General features: G+C 45.0%; 1 long non-coding RNA gene across 1 annotated transcript in view; it reads right to left on the bottom strand.

Annotated features, from left to right (window-relative positions):
* Positions 1 to 24,496, bottom strand: part of LOC137374936 (uncharacterized) — a 43,589-nt gene extending 19,093 nt beyond the window's left edge. The window contains exon 1 of the long non-coding RNA XR_010975923.1: positions 24,441 to 24,496. This is a non-coding gene — a long non-coding RNA (uncharacterized lncRNA). The remainder of the gene's footprint in view (positions 1 to 24,440) is intronic.
* Positions 24,497 to 24,704: the final 208 nt, after the last annotated feature.

Raw genomic sequence — 24,704 nt, 5'->3', positions numbered from 1 at the left:
AGTCTTGTTTGTGTTTACATTTCTCATTTACTATTGCTTCTGAATTTTTAAGCTTGGAGGTATATGAGATGTATATAAACTAATGGAAAATTGGTTGATGTACGGCCCCTGAAGCTCCATGATACAGAAGAACCAATGTGAAACATGAAGACGAAAGCTTTGACAGCTCAGGTTTAATGAGTCATCACACCATATACATGGTGCTCAACTATTGCTCCAGGTTTGATCCTTATTCTATCTTAAATTTGATGCTCTCAATGAGTCAGGTGCAAGAATTGACCTTAGCCCCTGTGAAGAATGTGGGAGAAAGTACAAAGTCAGCCAAGTTTCCGGCTCCTGGTAATTTTCCAGTGACCCCCACCCCGCTCCACTGAAAGCAGATGTGCTTGCATAAATGTCAGATGATGGCAAGACTGGGCTCAGTTCCAACATTCTCTGTGGTCAAATAGCTTGTGGAAACTTAAGCCGCAATTTTAACCTAACCTCTCCGGTGGGAATAGGACGGGTTCAGGCCGGGTGCTCATTTTCCATTCGATTGAGTGTAAAATCAGATGGAGCCTAAAGCGGGTGTGAGACCTGACCACACCACCCCCCCCCCCCCCCTTCAGTTTTCTCCAAACTCTTTTGTTGTGAGGTGAAACTCTATCACAACAAATTATAGAGCTTATACAACTTTCCATTCCTTTCCATTCAAATGTATGGAGACGAAAATCGTGTGGATTCCACAGTCCGATCTGCAATGCCAGTTTTATGTCTGGCCGGCAAGTTACTAATCTACCCCATTAAGTTGGAGCAAAAAGTTCAAAAGATTTTCAAAAGCCACTTCACATTTTTTCTTTTGTGGTTTGTGTGCATCCTCTGGACCTCTCTTTTGTGCCATGGACCTAATTCACTAGAGTGCAGCTGCTGTTTTATATGTTAAGCTGGTGGTATGGTTATGGCTGTAATTAGATCCTCTGGTAAGGCTATTTTTGTCTTTGCATTCTCTAATATATTACATTCCATGATGGGGGGGGGCCAATGATAAGAAATCAATGCAGTTAATAACATACTGAGGTGTTCTATAGTACAACACTGAAGCTGGGAAGTAAGGGCGTTTGCATGATATCTTTGGCATAGTGTTTGTTCTATTTATCTATCGCAGGGCATTTCCAAAATGTGGCATTTAGTTCAGTAGTTTCAAGTCAAATAACTTGCATAATGTTCTTCTGAGGTTGAGCGCAGGGGTTCATTGTTGGTACTTAAGCTATCGGCACCTGCTGTATCTGATATAAAAACGGTTACTACTTGGACAGGAAGTGACAGCAATGTTTCATTCTTGGAGCCCGTCATGTTGATTGTCAGAACAATAGTGCCTCCAAAAAATAAAATCAATCCAAAAAAAGTGTTCCTGCTGTTCGCTGGATAATTTTACAGAAAATTTATACAATGTCTAAGGTTGTTACAAAGAAGCTCGTCACTCTTTGTTTTAAAGTGCTCATTATAGTGAAGGATAACACAGCTGGAAAATGCTAAGTATTTTTCCATTGCCCTTCATTGAGCGTTACAAGCACTCCTCAGTCACTTCTAGCACTAGGGTGTCCCATTAAAATTTTACATTGAGAATGCAACTCAATGCTGATTTTGGGAATCTACCCCTGCTCAACAAAGCCACTCATTTTATTCTCTTACACACTAACTCTCTTATCTTCAAGTTCAAAACATTAGTGGAACTGTTCACTTGAATTAGGTTTGAACATGAACTGCATCAGTTCAAGAAGGCAGCTCACCACTACCTTCTCAAAGGTAATTAGGAATGGGCAATAAATGCTGGCATCGCCAGCACCACCCATAACTCATAGGAGAATAAAGAATACATGTTATGGTTCACTTACATCTCTAGGTCAGAAGGCCATAGGTTCAAACCCTTTGATGATATTATTTAACGGATGAATATTGGCCAAAACACCTGGAGCACTTCTTGCTCTGAATTGACAATATTCGCATTCATCTAAACAAGCAGAGGAGCCTCTGTTTAACGTATCATCCGGATGATGACACATTCCACAATGGAGCACTCTCTCAGTACTGCATTGAAGTAGCAGCCTAGATTATGTGCTCAAGTTTGTGGGATGGGATTGAGCCCATGGCATTCTGAGTCAATGTTGACACTGTGGATGCAGTTAACACTAAAAATCTGTTAGGTACTGTTGGACATAGGACTTTTTAATACGAAGATGACTTAACATAATTTTAGTAATATTCTAGTCCACCTCTTATGACATTGGCAAGGTTGGAAGAGGAGAAGGAGTGGCAGCGAAGAATGAAGGGAAGGAGAGGGGGAAAGGCTAGAGAGAAAGGGAGGGGTTTGCTATCTGGCAAATCCTCTGTGTTGGGGGATTCACATTTTGGCTACTTAAAATACAAGTTATTTATTGTTCTCTTCGCTGTTGCCCCTGTTAGCAAAAGACAACTTTTACTCAATAGGATAGTAAGGGAAAGGGTATACAGAAGGTCACAAAACTATCTCAGAAAGAGGGAAGGTGAGGATGAATTTCGGGAATACTTTTGACACCTCACAGTGGACAAAGCAGGAATTGAAGCCAGAGGAATTAGAACTAGGAACTCTGGTTGTTTTGGTCTGGTTACTGTGGGAATGGATTTTTTGGCCTTGATGATTATTCTTTTAATCAAAAAGTTTAACTTTTGCCTGAAATTTGGAATTCCCTGATTAGGTCCTGCTATGTTTCTACTGTGGTACCCAATAATCTTGGTGCTGGAATTGCAAGCTGAGTTTCAGGGCCAAGAATTATGGGCTTTGCTCCGAGCATTATATGGCAGTCACTTAACACCTTAAATATCAATCACACCATCACCTACAGGCATAACTGGTACTACAGGTAAAAGTTGACACTTTTAAAATGGGTCATCCCATTAACAAAACCTCATGATTTGTCAATATATCTTTGGATGGAATGTTGAGACTCGTACAAGATTTTAATTGATTATAGTTAGATATTTGATTTTGTATTATTTTCAGTTACATAACATAATGTATGGTAATGTATGGAAGCAGACACAAATGGAGGTCCGACATCAATACCATTGGCAGGATGTAATTACAGTGTGACATGTTTACATAGGTAATTTCCATTAGAAATGTGGAGATAGGAAATTAAAATAGAAAAAGTTGGTACACTAATGTGGCAAAAATGTAACAGGCACAAAGATTTTCTAAAGATAAAGGGCTGAATTTAATGAACCCGCTGCCAATCCTTGCAATGGGCCTGGTAAAGGGCACCATTCCCGTCTGTCATATCAGCGCCCACGCCTCCACGCTTACGCGGAGGGCAGCCATTTTTCATAGTGGAGGCAGGGGTCCCCCCCAATGTCATGGTGGGGGGGGTGGGGGAGGGGAGGCGAGTCATTGATTAGGGCCTTAGATGACTCTGGAGCAGGTGCTGCAATCATATTTAAGGGACTGCCAGCACTGCATTCATTGTCAGCTTGGTGCAGCCTACAACTTTGTCCGACTGGGTCCTGGACCTTCCCCCCACTCTCTGAGAAGGGCAGAAGATGATGTCTGAGACAACGGGGTGGCCCCACGGTTCAGTGAAGCCTCTTTGCAGATTCTCTTCCAGGCTACAAGGGCAAGGTGGGACATTCTCTTCCACCGCGATGATGAGATCCTCCCGCCTGACCAAGCAAGCCTGGATGGAGATTGCCGAGGAGGTCAGCAGCCATGGGGTCACACACCGGAACTGTGCAGGAAGATGAGCAATACCTCTTGCATTCTGCCAGTGTGAGTACTCCATACCAGTCGCCTCCTTGAGGATTGCATGTGACTACATGGGAGGTTGCGCGACATGGGGAGGGTAGCAGTGCTGCCGTATTGGCTGAGTGCCTAGAGTTCTGTCTCTTCCTGACAGGTGCATGGCTGTCTCTCAGCCACAGGTCACCTTCCTTAATAGCTCACCTCCTTTAACTCCCCTGACAGTGAGTGTTGGTATGAGAAACATCAGATTCCCCAGTACTGAAATGAATGACTGAAATGAGCTAAACCATTCCATTGATCCATGTGTCATTCTCTACAATCTCCATCCTTCCTCTTACAGGACAAGAGGGCCCAATCATAGGAGGTAGATGGCCCAGACAGGTGGAGGACTCCCAGACGTACGTCCACTCATCTCCACCGTGGAAGCTGCCTTGGAGCTGGCGAGCACCCAGGGCGGCCGTGCAATATTGGACGGGGAGATTGGAGTCCCTGCGCAAGAAGGTGAGGATTGCCTCCAGTTGTCCGGGTTTTTTTCAGAAGAAGTTTATCTACAACTGCGTGCATTTATGTAGTGCTTTTAACGTAGGAAAATGTCACAGGGGCATGATCTGAAACAAAGAAAAATTAACACTGAACCAAGGAAGGATATTATTACCATAGAGGGAGTGCAACAAAGGTTCACCAGACTTTATTCCTGGGATGGCAGGACTATACTATGAAAAGAGATTGGGGAAGCTAAGCTGTATTCTCTAGGGTTTTGAAGAATGAGAGGTGATCTCATTGAAACCTACAAAATAATTAAAGGGATAGACAGGGTAGATGAGGAGTCTAGAACCAGAGGACACAATTTCAAAATTTCAAAATAAGGGGGAAGCCACTTAGAACAGAGATGAGGAGAAATTTCTTTACTCAGAGGGCTGTGAATCTTTGGAATGCTCTATCCCAGAGGGCTGTGGAAGCTCAGCCATTGAGTATGTTTAAAATAGAAATTGACAGATTTCTAAATACAAATGACATAAAGGGATATGGGGATAGTGTGGGAAAAAGGCATTGAAGTGAATGATCAGCCATGATCATATTGAATGGCGGAGCAGGCTCGATGGGCTGAATGGCCTACTCCTGTTCCTATGTTCCTATGAGACAAAAGCTTGGTCAAAGAGATCGGTTTTAAGGAGTGCTTTAAAGAAGGAGAGAGAGGTAGAGAGGCAGAGAGGTTTAGGAAGGGAATTTCAGAGCTTAGGGCTAGGATGGCCAAGGCACAGGATCCAATGGTAGGAAGAAGGAAATCAGGGAAGCGCAAGAGGCCGGAATTGGAGGAACACAAAATTCTCAGAGTGTTGTAGTGCTGGATGAGGCTACAGAATAGGGAAAGGTGACATAATACCATTTCATTGGAGTTTGCTGCATATATCCATCACTTACAGGCTTTGTTGAATAGGTTGATTGCACCTATACTATTCATAATCTTCTGATTTAACATGAAAAAAGTAAGATACTATGTATTAGAACAGGGACCGTGATGCATGAACGTGATAAAGAGATGTCATTTAGAAATGGCAGCAAAAAAATGATTTGGATTCGTTGACATATCTGTGAGCAATCTATTTAACTTGGTCTGTGAGTCCAGAGCTAATGGCTATGAACATAAATTTAACAAGCTGCAAGTGAAGCAATCTTGAGCAATTCTTTTTTCTCCACAGCTTACACTGGACAGATTGCAGCAGAAATTACAGACAATGCTGGGTCATTTGACTTCTTCAAAAAGAGCAGAATAAATATCTAGCGAGGAATGAGATTGAAGGGAAGCCTCAACAGGCCTAATCAAACAGTCCATGCAAGATGGTGATTCCTGTGCTCTGTGACTATTGAAATATCATGTGCAAAAAGCAATCAATCATGGTTGAATGATACCGGTTATAAGATTAGACATGTTAATCTGCCTTTGAGAATCAGTGAGAAACCTTACAGATCACGTCAAGAGATTCAAAAGCTTAGATAGAGTCCATGACAGGACAATTGGTACATGGTTTGTGAAAAAATGTGCAAAATGATAGTTTCTCAAGGTACTGTCATGTACAGAAGGAGCCGTGATGGAATAAACAATGAAATGGAAGAATTATGAATATAAAAAGTCAACCGATTAATCAAAACCACAATAACATGGGCATTTGTACCACAGTCAAAATGAAGTAATGGTCACGTGACCCCTCCTGTACTAGAAATCAACAAACCTATCTGCAAAGATGAAACTTACTAGCCTCGTCTGAAATAGCTCCGGGAAGAACCCATTTTAAATTGAAAGGAGCACTATTGCATATTTGATGGCCCCTTGTGACATGAAAGAACGAAGAAAGTGTTCTAAAGACAGACTGACTCACAGCCCAATCCAAAATGAATAGGTATAAAGTAGCACCGTATTAACAGAATGGTCCTCATTCAGGCATCAATCGATAGCAATGGTCTCCCTATCCTGGTCCATTGTGTGGTCACACCAGGGAAGAGGGCCATGTGTTTCCTAACAGAAACTTGAATGTGTTGGATTTTTGCCTTAAAAAGATAGCCCTCTAGAGAAAGAGGAGAGATCAAGCCAAAACCTCAGAAAGTCAGTCCAGCCAGAGGCTGTGCAAGAGATCCAGCCAAGCAAGAAGAACCCTGCGGAACAACAACTGGAACAGCCACTACCACAGAGACATCACAAAGTGACTTTGAGACTTTCCATCTGTGAGGGCAACAAAATCAACACCACCAGTTTTGTGCTGAGTTGTAACCACTAGAATGCTGCAACACCTCAACAAGTTCAAGACTGCAAACATCCAGGCCTGCACCTTAAAAACACTTTCCTCCTGAGAAGATTCAACAGGTTTATTGTAAACCAAGAACACTTATCTCACTTTGCATTTTAAACTACATCCTACCCTTTTTCTCTCTAGCTATCTGTTCTTGTGAATCTGTGTACGGGTGAATATGTGTGTGGGTGAGATTGCAACCATTTCAGTTATTGTGTAAAAATAGTTTTCTTCTTAACCTACAAGAAAACCTATCATGTGTCTGTTCATTTGATCCTAAAAACACTCAGGACTAATGCACCATTTTTAGCAAAACACGATTGTGGGCAGTTGGGAGGTTAACAGTGGGAACCAACCACTCCCCTTTCATAACAGTACACTTTCTATTTGTATCTTTACTTCTGCACTATGGATGGAAGAATTGCACTGCAACCATGCATCAATGCCATCAGAGATATAGTAGAGAGTTTGATACTTGGAGCAAAATAGTAAAAGTGTTCAAAAAGAGTTTAATTTATAAATTCACTGGAAATAGTAACCAGAGGAAGTCTTCCCACTATGTTTAAAATGTCACTTAACAAATAGCAACCAGGAGAACTCTTTTCTTTCTATATCCAACCAACTAGTGCTTTGCACTGTGTGCCAAAAGTAGAAGAAAATGTTTTGTTCCAAGTGCTGCAACTTTCACCTCCTTATAAAAAATGCATTTATTATTTACATCATCTACAGATTCCTTTCATCTTCCTTGCTTCTGTTCAAATGAACGGGAGCTTCCTTTCACACTGAGAAGTGTGAATAATATTCTATTTGTTTTGTTTCTTCAATGTCTTTGTTTCATCACCTTTTGTTGATACAGGATGCTCACAATGTGGCTGACACAAAAAGTATTTTTAAGTGTCTCTTTGGAATACAAAAATCACAGGTGCAACTCCCCCCCCCCCCCCCCAAAACTCCACCTTTCCCGGGTGATCGCACTGAAAGGCTGTGGAGGACAAGCATTACCCTACAATTGAAACACATCAGACCACATCCCTTTCCTTCTGTGAAGATAAAACTCCTTCTGTGAAAGAGACTTGAAGAGCATTTTAAATATCAGGGGGGTTCAGTTTGCTTCAGATCAGACCACAGATGGCACCGTAAAGCTTTTCCTGGAGGCTTGTATGTTTATGCAGTTGTTGCCTGACCATGGTGTTAATTTGATGGGCAATTTTTAAAACAACCCATCACATTTTGATCTTTTTTCCAAACTTAGGTACATTTTATCTAAAATTGAACTAATTATGTTTTTTTTCATAGAAGCTCTGATCTTTGAAAAGTAAATGTAAATGAACCATTTTCAATGCCGGGGTATTTTTTATTGGAAAATGGGGAACCTGGCATGGTTTCTTCCCAGTATTCTGCAGTATGCTGGTTAAATAAGGAAAGCTGAGCTGATTTTAAACTGACAGCTGATGGATCATTCCAATTTATTCAAACCACTGGACTATTCATCTCATCTACATGCTGCCCCTCAGCGACATCATCTGAAAACACGTCAGGTTCCACATGTAGTTTGATGACACTCAGTTCTATCTCACCACCACCTGTCATGGTCCTGTCACGATCCTTAATCTTCATACTGCTTGTTCAACATCCAACGAAATATTGAGAAGATTGACGTCATTGGGCTGAATTTTGTTGGTGTGGTGGGGTCCCAACACAGGGCGGGAAAGCACAGGACAACCCCGCCTCAGCTGTTTGGGAGACCCTTGGCCACATTTTTGGTGCTCAGGCAATTAACTGCCTGTTGTCGGGCCTCCAGTCCCTTTAAAAGACAGGAACCCAGCTCCAACAGCTGCTGGCCAATGCTGGGACTGCACCTAGTCCGGAGAAGTACCATGGACGTCGACCTCAGACTGAGGTAATTGGCATCAGGGTCGCTGGGCCTAGTCAGGCAGGCCCCAGCAAGGGGGGACACGGATGGTTGGCGACTGTGGAGGGTGTTGCTGTGGCAGTGACCATTGCCGCCGGGGGTGGGGGGGCCTCCATGGGCCACAGAGAGCCCGATCAGGAGAGCCCCGCCATCCCAAACCCACAGGGAGGCTACCAGGGTTTACCAGGTAGTCTCCCCACATGGCGGAGGGCCCACCCGCCACCAGTAAAATGCCAGTGGGGCAGGAAGGCGATGGGCACACCACGCGTTCGTCCTCTCTCCCGATTTTTCATCCGGCTCCACCCCACCTCCCAGCCTGCTCCTGAAGGGCCCATTAATATCGACCCATTTGCTGGATTTTACGCACCACCCTCCCACCACCCAAGGAGCCATACCCGTCGCCTACCCAGCTCTGCTGGTATTTTACCAGCAGCAGGGGAGATGCTGGACAGCTCTCCTGCCCTTAGGCCAATTGAGGGCCTTAGGTAGCCACTTAAGGGCCTCTTCCCGCCACCACTCAGATTTTACCAGCAGTGGATGGGCATTTCACCACCTGGGGAGCCACCCAGAAAAACCTGCAGGCTTTGGAGGGGAAGTCCTCTAATTGGGCACCCTGGCCGCACTGGGAGACCCACCCCGCCCTTGTGACCGGCGCGTCTCCCCCTTGCCGGGCCTGGCGACTTAGTCCCGGCGAGCCCTGATCCCATTTACCTGTAATCCAAGGCCTCCATGATGGCTGCAGCTCCAGAACCAGGTGCAGTCTCACCAATGACCACTGCTCCTGGTGGCACTGCTGGGACTGAAGAGCTGTCGGCCCTCTGATTGGCCAGCAGTTCTTGGAGGCGGGACAAGCTGCCTCAGTGAGGCGGAAGCCACAGCCCCAGGCAATTAATTGCCTGAGTGATACAAAATAGCATTGTGGCATTCAGGGCTGGTGGAGGTTAAATTCAGTCTTAGCATTTGGTCTCCACCACAAATTCTGTTCCCTGACCACCATTTCCATCCTTTTCCCTGGCAAATCTCTGAAGCTGAAGACTGCTCGCAACCTTGGCGTTTCATGGCAAGCTGAGCTTCTGACCACGTATCTACTCATCACCAAGATTGCCCATTTCCACCTTCGTAACATCACCTGACTTCGACACTGCCTCGGCTCATGTACTGCTGTAACCCTCATCCATGTCTTTGTAACTTCTGGACTTGACTATTCCAGTGCTCTCCCAGAGACCTCCCAACTTCCACCCTACCTAAACATGTATTCATTCACAATTCTGCTGCCTGTATTATAATTTGCACCAGGAAAAAGCATAAAATATCATGCCTCAAGCCACTCAGACACTGTTTGTGGGATCTTACTGAGCATAAATTTTCTGCTAAATTTGCCTGCTGAAACTATAATGACTGAAGTAATTACTTGGCAGTGGGACATTCTGAAAGGTGTGAGATCAGTTATTGAATCTTTTATATTCATTCATGGGATGTAGGCGTCGCTGGCCAGGCCAGCATTTATTGGCCATCCCTAATTGCCCTTGAGAAGGTGGTGGTGAGCTGCCTTCTTGAACCACTGCAGTCCATGTGAGGTAGGTACACCCACAGTGCTGTTAAGAAGGGAATTCCAGGATTTTGACCCAGCGACAGTGAAGGAACAGCGATATAGTTCCAAGTGAGGATGGTGTGTGAATTGGAGGGGAACTTGCAGGTGGTGGTGTTCCCATGCATCTGCTGCCCTTGTCCTTCTAGTTGGTAGAGGTCACAGGTTTGGAAGGTGCTGTCTAAGGAGCCCTGGTGCATTGCTGCAGTGCATCTTGTAGATGGTACACACTGCTGCCACTGTGCGTCGGTGGTGGAGGGTGTGAATGTTGAAAGTGGTGGATGGGATGCCTATCAAGTGGGCGGCTTTGTCCTGGATGGTGTTGAGTTTCTTGACTGTTGTTGGAGCTGCATCCATCCAGGCATGTGGAGAGTATTCCATCTCACTCCTGACTTGTGCCTTGTAGATGGTGGACAGACTTTGGGGAGTCAGGAGGTGAGTTACCCGCCGCAGGATTCCTAGCCTCTGACCTGCTCTTATGGCCACGGTATTTATATGGCTACTCCAGTTCAGTTTCTGGTCAATGGTAGTCTCTGGGATGTTGATAGTGGGGGATTCAGCGATGGTAATACCATTGAATGCCATTGCTTTAAATAAATAGGAAGCACAGTGCATTGTATATTAAATATAACAATCTAGGAATAGTACTCCTGGTGCTGCGCCTAACCGCGCGACAGCAGACCTTCTATCCCTAGTGTTGGTCCTCATCTTGGCAGAAGCACCAATCCTTGGGGACGAGGGTATTTTAAAAGCAGGTGCAGAATTCCCATGTCAATACCAATATTACTATGCACCCAGATCTGGTGGTATTTCGGGATGCCATCCTGCCACTACTTAGGGGGATAGAGGGCACCTCCCTGTTTTTTCTTGAATATCGTTCATTTGAATGGACTATTGGGGCCTTAGTTTAACATCTCATCTGAAAATACCTCTGACAAAGCAGCTCTTCTGCAGTACTGCACTCAAGTGTTGGCCTAGATTATCTGCTCAAGTCCGAGGGCTGGATTTTGTGCAGGATGCAGCGTTCCTGGTGCTGGGCCGTAAAGGCAGGGGGATCCCTGCCTTTACATTTCTTCGACCACCCGAAGCGATCCTCCTGTCTTTTGGGGTCAACGTTTCAGGAGGTAGGTTCCTGTCCCTTTAAAGACTTTACAGGGACAGGGATCCCGCCTACAAGACCTGTTGACCAATCAGAGCGCCGGCAGCTCAGCAGTATCAGCAGCACCACCAGGAGCGGTGGCAACTGCCGGTACTACAGAACCCTTGGACCCAGGTCCAGTGGGTACGAAACACAGGTAGGTGAGGCGGGGTCACCAGGACTATGCCAGAAGGCCTCAGCGAAGGGGGGTGGGGTATAGTCGTTCGGTTCAGTGGGAGGGAGATCCCAGGGTGTGTAGTTGTTCCTGGGGGAGGATGGGTGTCCTCTGTGGGCCACAAATTGCCCATGAAGGACGGACACCTCCCAAGCCTGCAGGGAGAGCACCAAGGCATCCTTGTTGTGTGGCGGAGGCCTCCTCCTCCCCCCGCCGCTGGTAAGATTCCAGCAGCGGTGCGAAGATGCTCTTAGTTGGCCGTTAATGGGCCACTTAAGAGCCTCATAGGCTTCTGGATGGGAAGGTCGTCGTCGGCCTATCCCATCACCGCTAAGATAGGAACCAGGAATTCGGCGTCTGGTACCGTGGCGGGCTGTTCCAGCCCCCCAGCCACAAAATCGGCCTTCCAGATGAGCCACAAGAGTGGGATTTGAATTCACAACCTTCTGATTCAGTTACAAGAGCATGGGTCAAGATTGATAAACTTGCAGATCCCCTGCTAATTCTACTCCTTTGATCTCTTTTGGATGAATTATCATTTGAATACAGTATTGCTGGGAGTTGGGTGTCCAGAAATAGCCCTGCAGAGGAAGTACACCTGCTTCATGATGGTTTACAGAATCACAGAATTGTTACAGCACAGAAGGAGGCTATTTGTCCCATCGTGTCTTGCACCAGCTCTCCGAATGAACAATTCACCTAATCCCATGCTCCCTCCTTCTCCCCGTAACCCTGCACATTCTTCCTTTTCAGATAACTATCTAATTCCCTTTTGAATGCCTCGATTGAACCTGCCTCCACACTTACGCTTATCCATTCAAGAAGCAGAATTAACAGGACTTCCTGGGTTAGCCTGACATTCCCCTACCCTGCGCCCAAAAGTGATGTCACCCTGGGAGGCAGGGATTGGGTCGAAGAAATGTCTACTCCCACTGCCTTTGGAACCAGCAAACGATGGAAAACCAATGAGAGTAGGGTCCGCCCTAAATGTTTGCTATTTCATTCCCACCAAAACAGTGCAACTTCCAAGCTAATAATTATTTAATCAATCATCATCTTTGCAATGTATAAAAAAGTCTAAAAATATATGGCTCCTGAATAATGAATTTTGGAAACAGATTTAACATCCTGTTATCTCTATGAATGAGGTTAAAGTACCAAAACTGTTGTCCAGTAGAAAGAGGTCTGACAAATTAAATGGTAGCAGATTGGACCCACTCTCCAACCCTGTTTTACTGGCCCCACACCACCCCCCAGCACTACCACTACCCCCCAATTCTCCTCTCTATATCTTCAATGGAAATTAAAATTGGGCAGGATATATAACAGTGGGGCTAATCCCATATGGTCAGCTTTTGGCCCACACTAAAGATAAAGGGGTAGATTTTGGTTTTGGGAGGTAGTGCAAGACGAGTATTGCACCCACCGTCTGTTATATGACCCACACAATATTCAGTTCCATTGACTTCAATAGAACTGAATATTGGGTGGGGCGCACAACAGGCGGGCCATGCCTCGTCTGTTGATACAGCACTAAAACCCAAGACGAATTTCTGCACCAAGAGTTTCCCTCCCACCCCTCCCCCCCCCCACCCACCCCCTCCCCAACCCCCCAGGATTAACCTTTTTTTCCGAGATATGTGGAATCTACTCCAGAGGGTTTATGAATGTAATAAAGCAGTTTTATGTTATACATGTGGCAGGTGGATGTTTGACTCCCACGCTCTTTGCTTCAACATCTATTATAATGAAATTGCAACACAGATTCATTTAAATGAGCCACTGGCATAGGATGTTAATATTTTATTCATTATATCTTAGCAAAACCTAGAATTAGTTATTTACAGAAAATTGAATTTGCAGTAGTTGCATGATAGAAGGTGGCAATTTTTAAGAACTGTGATTTGCCCAAGGTGGAGGATGCATTAACTGTGCAGAGTTGACATCTTAATTGAACTCTAGAGGGGTCATTTTCCACAGGCCAGTCAGCAGGAGATTCATGGACATGTCCTCCAGACATTATCCTAATCTTCCCATCACCAATAAAAACAAGCAATTTCAATGCAATAGTGATATCAAGTAAACCTTACTACAAAAGGCATTTTCGATGGTTTCTAAGGAATTAAGAAGAACTTGGTGCTATTGCCACCTATCTGTCAACTCACTTATTTGGAAAGCAAACTTTTCTGACTACATTATACTACCTGATCTCTTGCAGTGGTGGGTTAGAGGCTATAGTACAACAGGATTTTGTCAACAGCATGTGACGAGCAGTGCACCACAGGAGGTAAACGCGACAGTTACAGAAAGTGCACGCTACAAGCAAAATGGTGGTTACATTACTGGGGGATCACCTGCGGTGATGCTTGTTGTAAGTGAGAGGCTGCGCTGTTATATAGCAACAGGGTTTTCATGTTCTGTAAGACACCATCTGTAGCTAGGGTTACTGATTTATGGTGAATGAATAACGTTAGCTCTGTTTCTTTCTCCACAGATGTTGCCAGACCTGCTGAGTATTTCCAACATTTTCTGTTTTTATTCTGTGATTTTAACCAGTGCTTTGGGGATCAAATTCCGCAATGCTTGTCCATTTTTCTGTGAAATAGTGAATATACGACCTTTCCGCCAAGTCCTCAGCACTGAAACAGGCTATTCAGCCCAACTGGTCCATGTCTGCATTTATACTTGCAGGAGCCTCCTCCCACAACTCTTCATCTGACCTTATCAGCATATCCTTCTCACACATTCTCCCTCATTTGATTATCTAGCTACCCATTAAATGCACAATACTATTTGCCTCAACTACTCTTTATGGTAATGTGTTTAATATTCTGACCACTCTCTGGATAAAAAAGTTTCTCCTTTGCCTTTTAGTGATTGACATATTCATGGCCTTTAGTTTTAGCTTCCCCCACAAGTGGAGACATTTTCTCGATGTCTACTCTATCACTACTGTTCCTGCCAGGTGAGGAGGGGGTCTCAGGCTCCCCTTTCCCTCCTTCTCTGGTTTGACCGCAACAGGGTTTATCCTTTTTTAACACAGTGGTTGAGCTTACCAGCTCAGTGAGTGTTTGCTCCTGTTCCTCTAATATGGTTGCAAATGAACCAATCAGACAGGTTTTCTTGAGTTTAAACAAGAAAGAGGTAAGTTTATTACTCCTAACACTCTAACCCAGTTAAAAATACAAAAATGTGTTACACATTCACGCACATATTCACACGAGAGGCACACACACATACACAAATAGATTACAGAGGGAAACAGATTTGGTGGCTGGATTAAAGACTGGAATAAATGGAATTTAAATACAGTTTGAGTCCAATAGGCCTCAGCTGAAAATGTAGTCCTGAAGTCCTCGCTGGGTCACGTGCATGGTGGTGGCCTTGCTTTGCTCAGGGCTCCTGAAGGCAAAAGAGGGGGTTGATTCTCGTCCCCTGGTTTCTGGCTGTGGTGGTCTGTAGGCTTGAGGGGGTTCCCAGTCGCAGCCAGATCTTCTCTTGATACTTTCTGGGGATAGAGAGATGGAGAGAGAGAGAGCTGCTTCGTTGATGGCTTTTCAGTTACTCCTGTCTGCTCTCTGTGTGACAAAGCTTACAGTTTCTCTAGAGCTGTGCAGGCAGTCACATGACTCTATCAAGCCCCTTTGTTTTTTAATGAGTTTTTTTCTGGAATCTTCTCTCAGGTTCAAGGTGTTACATACTTCAAGATGTCCAGTCACACTTGGAGGGGGTTGGCTCTTTCAAAGTCAATGGGTGTAGATGGCCTTGACAACCGTGTTGATAATTCAATCACTGAGAGCCAACCATTGTTCTGGCTTGGTTGGGTGAGACTTTTCACCTCCAGTTTAATCTTCTGGTATGTCAAATGTAAATTGCAGTGGCCATTAATAGTCTAATGTAAGGTTCCAACTGATGAAATTAATATTTCCCATTTGACATATAGGGTTTTCATGACTCTACCCTATTACTTTAATGTATAAGTCAATATATATAGGGCCTATACCACCCATAGGATGCTGCCAAAGGCCCCTGCACAACTTATTTGAGTGGCAGAGGGCACTCTATGGTTGCCCGAATGTTGCCTGCCAACAGCCATTCCCTGACTCTTTACGGCCAATTCAGGGGGCAGCTGGACACTGGGAGTTAAATTATACTGGGCCTTAAATTGATGGCTTCTGGGAGAGTGGAGATTTGACACTTGCCTTGACGCCTGCTTGCCTGAAATCCACCCCCAGTTAGAGCTTCCCCCCACAGAAACCCACATTTATAATGCTTCAATTCATGCAAAGAGTCCACAAATTAATCTACCTGGAGAGGTTCAAGAGAATAAGGGCATCATAAAGATGATGGGAGGGGAAGGAATCAGTGGGATGGTACATCTCTGACAAGTGTAGTCTTTTAAGTCATTGTGATTGTCTCCCAACCCCATGCTGTTTAAAAGTTTTTTTATTTAATTTCTCAACAGGGGCAGAGTCTGGACTGTAAGCTATGGTTACATAACAAAGACCTGTCTTAAGCACCACAAATAACATCTTCATTCATAAGTTAAAGAAGGAAGAAGCAAGGGTACTACTTATGACCAGCTTCTAAACTGCAGCAGGGGTGCAAAACAGGTGGGCAGAGATTGTCCACCTGTTGTACACCCTGTCAATTTACCCTCTCACTTTTTCACAGAAAGGGCACTAGAAAACACCCCCAAAAGGCTGTAAATGTTAGAATAATTTTGGCCTTTAAGACTGAGATAGATTTTTGTCAGGCGAGATTTTGTGGAACCAAGGCAAGTAGATGGAGTTAAGATACAGATCTAATTAAATGGCAGAACATGCTCCAGGGGTTCAATGACTACTTCTGTTTCTATGTTCCTGTGCAAGGTTATCAAGGAATATGGAGCAAGGGTGAGAAAATGGAGTTGAGGGGCTGATCATCTATGAGCTAATTGAATTGTGGGACAGGCTCGAGGGGCTGAGTGGCCTACCCTGTTCCAAATTTTTCCTATGCACCTTTCCATTCCCATTCAATGGAAATTGAGCAGGGGGCGGCCAGATGTTCCCCATAAGGTGACAAGAAAGGCCCGTTGACAAATAAACCATATGACTGCTGAAATTTATGCAATGTCCCATTAATACGCTATGCCAGACATCTAAAAGCATTCACAACAATATGGTTTGAAACTGCACATGAGATTTTACAGTAGCCCTCTTCCAGCCAAACATAATACAATAACCAAACCTGGTGAGAGTCAGGGGTAAATCAGCCTTAGGAGACAAGTCACTCCTTTAGCATGAATGGGAAACACTCACTGATTTGCATCAAAAGGAGATATAGGAAACCTAATGGTTCTAATATAGCGAGGTGAAATTGGGGGAGATTTTCAACTTGCTGTCTGGATATAAAACTGCCAGTGTGGATCAGCAGCCTATTGTCAAACTGTCCGATTTTTATCACCATTGAAATTGATTGAAACGGAAATCTGGCAACTTCTATAATGGGTGACCGATCTGCAATTTTTCAGAGAGGTTTAAAATTGGAAACCTATCTGAGTGACTCTAAAACACTAAAGGAAAACACCAGAAAACCAATCTGTGACTGTCAAAACTCATCAAGAGAAGCAAAGCTAAACTAGCTGATCACATTCACTCGCATTGCAGTTGGACTGCATGTTGCAGGATATCCAGGGAACATCATGTAGCTTCTGGAAGATAGCAAGTGCAACTGAATCTCTGGATTATAGTTGATTCTACAATGGCGGCTGGAAGTCAGTCTCCTACCCTGGGGAATAGCCTGTTGGCATGTGGAGGTGGAGTGTTGGCAAGAGTGGTTAAAAAATAAAAGACTTGCATTTATGTAGCACCTTTCACTATCTCAAGGCATCCCAAAGTGCTTTATAGCCAATGAGGCATTTTTGAAGTGCAGTTACTGTTGTAATGTAGGAAACACACACAATTTATGTACAGCAAAGGACACCAGGGATAGCTCCCCTGCTCTTCTTTGAAATAGTGCCCTGGGGTCACCTTAGGGGGCACACAGCATCTCATCTGAAAGATGGCACCTCCAACAGTACAGCACTCCCTCAGTACTGCACTGAAATGTCAGTCTAGATTTTGTGCTCAAATTTCATGGAGTCGGAGTTGAATCTGCGGACTCCATAGGCAAGCGTGCTGCCCATTGAGTCACAGCCCCCACCTGTCTGAGTGGTAGCAAAATATTTAGGCTGCACATTCCTCAACTACATCAAGACAAGTTTGACCCTTCCTAAGGACAATGCATGTTTGATTTGTTAATTGTTTTGGGGAATTCTTACAAAAATGCTGTCGAATATAATGGGTACAGTTGTATTTTTCTCCACCTACGGGAGTGAGGTTGTGGTTATAGTTTATGAAGACTCCTTGCTGAGTACAGAGTCTTCGAATCAGAGGGTTACTTCATTGATCAAAGGCTATAATTGCTCAATGCCACCATTCAATGTTCAGAGGGAAGAGTATCTGTGTGGTCCAAAATCTTGCCAATTGGTAATTCATTAAACCACGGAGAACAGATGTGATAGACTTATTAAAGCATTCACAGGATGGTCCCACAGATTACTACTACCCAACTGTAAAATACAACCCACTGTTTTACAAATAACAGGTAAAAGTGTTATTCTCGACCGTGACTCCCAACTGTCCTCCAATTGATCACTATTTTTCACAGAGTCTGACTCACAGGGCTGCATTTTATTATGGGGATGAGGATTCCGGTGGCAGGCCAGAAGGCAGAATGGAGACCCTGCCTTGTCCCTCCATCAGACCCCCAAAACTATTTCATGGAGGGCAAGCAATTAACTGCCTGCCATTGGGGTCGCCATCCCTTTAAGGGATGAGCTCCCACCTCCAGAGCTGCTGACCAATCAGAAGGCCACTGCCAGTACTACAGGAGGCACTGCAGTATTGAGGGGAGTGCAGATCCCAGGAGCAGTGAGTGGGGTTGGAGTCACAGGGGCCATTCAAGCAGGCCCTGGCAACAGTTGTTGGGGGGGCGGTGCTATGATGCTGAAGGGGGGGTCTTCTGGGGGTCAGGGGGTCAGGGGGTCAGGGGGCCAGCGAGCTGCCGAGGGGGCCCTCCAAGGGTCCTGGATTGCCCCCAAAGGAAGGACGCCCCCAACCCTGCTAGGAGGCCCCCAGGCTTTACTTGGCAGTGCCTCCCTGTGGCAGCAGATCCCCTCCGCCTTCAGCAAAACTGAGGTGGAGGCAGGAAGAGGCCCTCACGTGGCCGTTAATTGGCCACATAAGGGCCTCAATTGGCCTGAGGCAGGAAGGTTGTCCTTGGCCTTCCCCGCACCAGACATAATGGCAGGGGCTCGGGCAACATCGGGAACAGCAACCCCTGCCATTATGTTTGCCACCCCCCGCCTCCATGTCTGCCTCCAAGAGCAGTACAAAATTCTGCCCAGTCTCTGACTGAGAGTCTTCAAGGCCTCCATTTTAAGCCGAACAGCCTCAACCTTTAAACTCTCTTCTGTTTTGCGTTCGTCTTTAGCTATTCATGCCTTAGGAAAACCCATACAATACAACAGGACCACTGCCAGGACTATAACTATAGCCATAACTATAGTAATTACCTTTGAAATCTCTAATTGTTGACTTATATTGGACGAACCCCCACGGATGCAGGTTCCACAGCTGTCAGGAAACCACCTCTGAGGAAAATCAATGTGTGTGTGGTGCAGAAAGCATTTTGCCACAAGGCAATTTAAGTGATATTTTGTGGGTTCTATCTGAAACTCTGAAAAGTTGGGCTTCATTTTTTTTTAAAGGGACTGTTTTCAATGATTATGAGGGGCCGACATAGAGTGGATAGGAAGGACCTATTTCTGTTAGCAGGGGTTGAAAACTAGCGGCATAGATTTAAAGTAATTGCTAGCAGGATTAGAGGGTAGTTGGGGGGTAATTATTTTCACCCAGAGGTTGGTGGCAGTCTGGAATTCATTCCCTGAAAGGGTGGTAGATGCAGAAACCCTCATTGCTTTTAAAAATCACTTGGATATGCGCTTGAAGTGCGTAACCACAAGGCAATGGACCAAGAGCTGGAAGGTGGGATTAGGCTGGATAGCTCTTTAAAGCTGGTACAGACACGATGAGCTGAATGGCTTCAGTCTGTGGTCTGAATTATTTTTATCTATGTTTCTAACTGTGCAACCAAGAATAATTCAGTTGATCAAACTCTAACCTGGTTGTACTTCCAGTTTTGAACAGCAGATGGCAGTATTGTAATGTAGATCAGGTACTTTTCTCTGCGACAATTGAAGTTGGTTGAAATCTTCAAAACTGGTCCAATCCCAAACTAGCCAGCTGTCGACTTAAATAACTATGCTTGGTCCCCCATTGGGCTGCCAACTCCGCTTGAATGTATTGAATGTAGGAGCAACAGGGTGGTGGTGATAGGAGATTTTAATTTTCCCAACATTGACTGGGATTCGCTTAGTGTTAGAGGTCCAGATGGAGCAGAATTTGTAAGGAGCATCCAGGAAGGTTTTCTAGAGCAGTATGTAAATAGTCCAACTCGGGAAGGGGCCATACTGGACCTGGTGTTGGGGAATGAGCCCGGCCAGGTTGTTGAAGTTTCAGTAGGGGACTACTTTGGGAATAGTGATCACAATTCCGTAAGCTTTAAAATACTCATGGACAAAGACGAGAGTGGTCCTAAAGGAAGAGTGCTAAATTGGGGGAAGGCCAACTATACCAAAATTCGGCAGGAGCTGGGAAATGTAGATTGGGAGCAGCTGTTTGAAGGTAAATCCACATGTGATATGTGGGAGGCTTTTAAAGAGAGGTTGATTAGCGTTCAGGAGAGACATGTTCCTGTGAAAATGAGGGATAGAAATGGCAAGATTAGGGAACCATGGATGACAGGTGAAATTGTGAGACTAGCTAAGAGGAAAAAGGAAGCATACATAAGGTGTAGGCGGCTGATGAAAGACGAAGCTTTGAAAGAATATCGGGAATGTAGGACCAATCTGAAACGAGGAATTAAGAGGGCTAAAAGGGGTCATGAAATATCTTTAGCAAACAGGGTTAAGGAAAATCCCAAAGCCTTTTATTCATATATAAGGAGAAAGAGGGTAACTAGAGAAAGGATTGGCCCACTAAAGGACAAAGGAGGAATGTTATGCTTGGACTCAGAGAAAATGGGTGAGATTCTAAACGAGTACTTTGCATCGGTATTCACAGAGGAGAGGGACATGACAGATGTTGAGGTTAGGAACAGATGTTTGATTACTCTAGGTCAAGTCGGCATAAGGAGGGAGGAAGTGTTGGGTATTCTAAAGGGCATTAAGGTGAACAAGTCCCCAGGTCCGGATGGGATCTATCCCAGGTTACTGAGGGAAGCGAGAGAGGAAATAGCTGGGGCCTTAACAGATATCTTTGCAGCATCCTTAAACACGGGTGAGGTCCCGGAGGACTGGAGAATTGCTAATGTTGTCCCCTTGTTTAAGAAGGGTAGCAGAGATAATCCAGGTAATTATAGACCGGTGAGCCTGACGTCAGTGGTAGGGAAGCTGCTGGAGAAGATACTGAGGGATAGGATCTATTCCCATTTGGAAGAAAATGGGCTCATCAGTGATAGGCAACATGGTTTTGTGCAGGGAAGGTCATGTCTTACCAACTTAATAGAATTCTTTGAGGAAGTGACAAAGTTGATTGATGAGGGAAGGGCTGTCGATGTCATATACATGGACTTCAGTAAGGCGTTTGATAAGGTTCCCCATGGCAGGCTGATGGAGAAAGTGAAGGCGCTTGGGGTCCAAGGTGTACTAGCTAGATGGATAAAGAACTGGCTGGGCAACAGGAGACAGAGAGTAGCAGTAGAGGGGAGTTTCTCAAAATGGAGACGTGTGACCAGTGGTGTTCCACAGGGATCCATGCTGGGACCACTGTTGTTTGTGATATACATTAATGATTTGGAGGAAAGTATAGGTGGACTGATTAGCAAGTTTGCAGACGACACTAAGATTGGTGGAGTAGCAGATAGTGAAGGGGACTGTCAGAGAATACAGCAGAATATAGATATATTAGAGAGTTGGGCAGAGAAATGGCAGATGGAGTTCAATCAGGGCAAATGCGAGGTGATGCATTTTGGAAGATCCAATTCAAGAGTGAACTATACAGTAAATGGAAAAGTCCTGGGGAAAATTGATGTCCAGAGAGATTTGGGTGCTCAGGTCCACTGTTCCCTGAAGGTGGCAACGCAGGTAAATAGAGTGGTCAAGAAGGCATACGGCATGCTTTCCTTCATCGGACGGGGCATTGAGTACAAGAGTTGGCAGGTCATGTTACAGTTGTATAGGACTTTGGTTCGGCCACATTTGGAATACTGCGTACAGTTCTGGTCGCCACATTATCAAAAGGATGTGGATGCTTTGGAGAGGGTGCAGAGGAGGTTCACCAGGATGTTGCCTGGTATGGAGGGCGCTAGCTATGAAGAGAGGTTGAGTAGATTAGGATTATTTTCATTAGAAAGACGGAGGTTGAGGGGGGACCTGATTGAGGTGTACAAAATCATGAGAGGTATAGACAGGGTGGACAGCAAGAGGCTTTTTCCCAGAGTGGGGGTTTCAATTACGAGAGGACACGAGTTCAAAGTGAAAGGGGAAATGTTTAGGGGGGATATGCGTGGAAAGTTCTTTACGCAGAGGGTGGTGGGCACCTGGAACGCGTTGCCAGCGGAGGTGGTAGACGCGGGCACGATGGAGTCTTTTAAGATGTATCTAGACAGATACATGAATGGGCAGGAAGAAAAGAGATACAGAACCTTAGAAAATAGGCGACATGTTTAAAGAGAGGATCTGGATCGGCGCAGGCTTGGAGGGCCGAAGGGCCTGTTCCTGTGCTGTAATTATCTTTGTTCTTTGTTCTTATTGGTTTCATCACATGACTCACTGCCACCGTCCCTCTATTTGGTCGCCCAACAATAACATCCTCACGAACGCTGCCTTCCCACTACAAGTGGAAAGTGAACAAACTCCTGGAAGATTGGCAACTCTAAGGCTCCAGTGGTAATAAACGTGAGCATTTCTCATGAGCTAGACTGTGCAAAGTGGAATAGAGCATGTGAGCATCTGCACGATGCAGTGTGCTGCCTTAGAGATCAGATTCGTCAAAACTTCCACCTTAGCGCTACCTGTTCCATAGCAGCTAGTCATGTGAACATCTATCTTATGCAGTCCATCTGGGTTTTAAAAAAAGTATATACAAATCACTTCTTCTCCTTTTTACCACAGTAATTTATGTAACTTGGATACTGCCCTTAGTTCTCATTTGCTTTCCTTATTTATCTTGTTGAACAAGATAAATTGTGTGTATCTTGCCCCTTGTCCATCATTCTCATAGAGAGATATAGCACTGAAACAGGCCATTTATACTAATCCTACATTAATCCCATTTCCCTCTCACATCCCCACAATTCTTGTCCCACCTACTTACACTAGGGGCAATTTACAATGACCAATTTACCTATCAACCCACAAGTCCTTGGCACGTGGGAGGAAACTGGAGGACCCGGAGGAAACCCACACAGTCACAAGGAGAACTTGCAAACTCCGCACAGACAGTACCCAGAACCAAACCTGGATCACTGGAGCTGTGAGGCTGCAGTGCTAACCACTGTGCCACCCTTCTGTCAAGACTATTCTAACCATTTCAGGGGAAAAGGTTTTATGTGAACTATATTTTTCCAACTGCTCGAACATACACTTCTCAGCCAAACGTGATATCAAGAAACAACCAAGCACACTGGATACAGCAAAGGCTATGGGACTGACAACGTTCCGGCTGTAATACTGAAGTTTGTGGTCCAGAACCTGCGCCTCTAGCCAAGCTGTTCCATGTCAGCTACAACACTGGCATCTACCTGACAATGTGGAAAATTGCCCAGGTAGGTCCTGCACAAAACAAGCAGTACAAATTCATTCTGGCCAATTACCACCCCATTAGTCTGTTCTCAATCATAAACAAAATTATAGAATGTGCTGGCGACAGTGCCATCAAGCAGCACTTAGTCAGCAACAACCTACTCACCGATGCTCAGTTTGGGTTCCGCCAGGGCCACTTGGCTCCTAACCTCATTACAGCCTTCATCCAAACATGGACAAAAGTGCTGAATTCCAGAGGTGAGGTGAGAGTGACATCAAGGCAGCATTTGACTGAGTATGGCATCAAGGAGCCCTAGCAAAATTGAAGCCAATGGGAATCAGGGAGAAAATGTTCCATTGGTTGGAATTATATTTAGCACAATGGAACATGACTGTGGTTGTTGGAGGCCAATCAGCTCAGCCCCAGGACATCATTGCAGGAGTTCCTCAGGACAGGGCGTTAGCGCATCTTCAGCTACCTCATCAATGACCTTCTCTTCTTCATGAGGTCAGAAGTGGGGATGTTCGCTGATGATTGCACTGTGTATAATTCCACTTGCAACTACTCAGATAATGAAGCAGTCCATGCCTGCATGCAGCAAGACCTGGACAACATTCAGGCTTGGGCTGGTAAGTGGCAAGTAACATTCGTGCCACACAAGAGCCAGGCAATGACCATTTCCAACAAGAGAGAATCTAACCATTTCCCCTTGACATTCAACGGCATTGCCATTGCTGAATCCCCCACTATCAACATTCTGGGGGTTGCCATTGATCAGCAACTCGTCAAGGTTCCTTCAACAGCACCTTCTAAACACATGACCTTTACCACCTAGAAGAACAACGGCAATAGGTGCATGGGAACACCAACGCCTGCAAGTTCCCCTCCAAGTCAAACACCATCCTGTCTTTGAACCATATCACTGTTCCTTCTCTGTGGAAAAACTTGGAATTCCCTTCTTAACAGCACAGTGGGTATACCTACACCACATGGACTGCAGCGGTTCAAGGAGGCAGCTCACCACCACCTTCTCTAGGGCAATTAAGGATGGGCAATAAATGCTGGCCTGGCCAGTGACGCTGACATCCCATGAATGGATAGAAAATTCTTCAAAATGCTTTGCATTACAACTTAATTGACTAGCCTTTCCCCCTTCAACTCAAAAATAAATAATTGCTAATATGGAAGAAAGAACTTACATGTATAAAGCACATCTCACATCCATAGGACATCCCAAAGAGCTTGACAGCCGAGGAATTGTTTTGAAGTTTATTTGTTGTTGGTTTGTAGGCAAACAAGGCAACCAATCCGCTCACAGTAAAGCCTCACAAACAGCAACAGGATCAATGAGTCACTAATCTGTTTCTGGTGATTTGAGTGCCAGGGCACCAGGAGAACTCCCCTGCTCCTCTTCACAATAGTGGCCAGGGATCGGTTATGTCAAAATGAGACAGCAGACATGG

The sequence above is a fragment of the Heterodontus francisci genome, chromosome 11 (assembly GCF_036365525.1).
Source record: "Heterodontus francisci isolate sHetFra1 chromosome 11, sHetFra1.hap1, whole genome shotgun sequence".
Taxonomy (NCBI): Eukaryota; Metazoa; Chordata; class Chondrichthyes; order Heterodontiformes; family Heterodontidae; genus Heterodontus; species Heterodontus francisci.
Note: the sequence above shows the minus strand (reverse complement) of the source record. Positions and strands in the feature narration are given on the sequence as shown.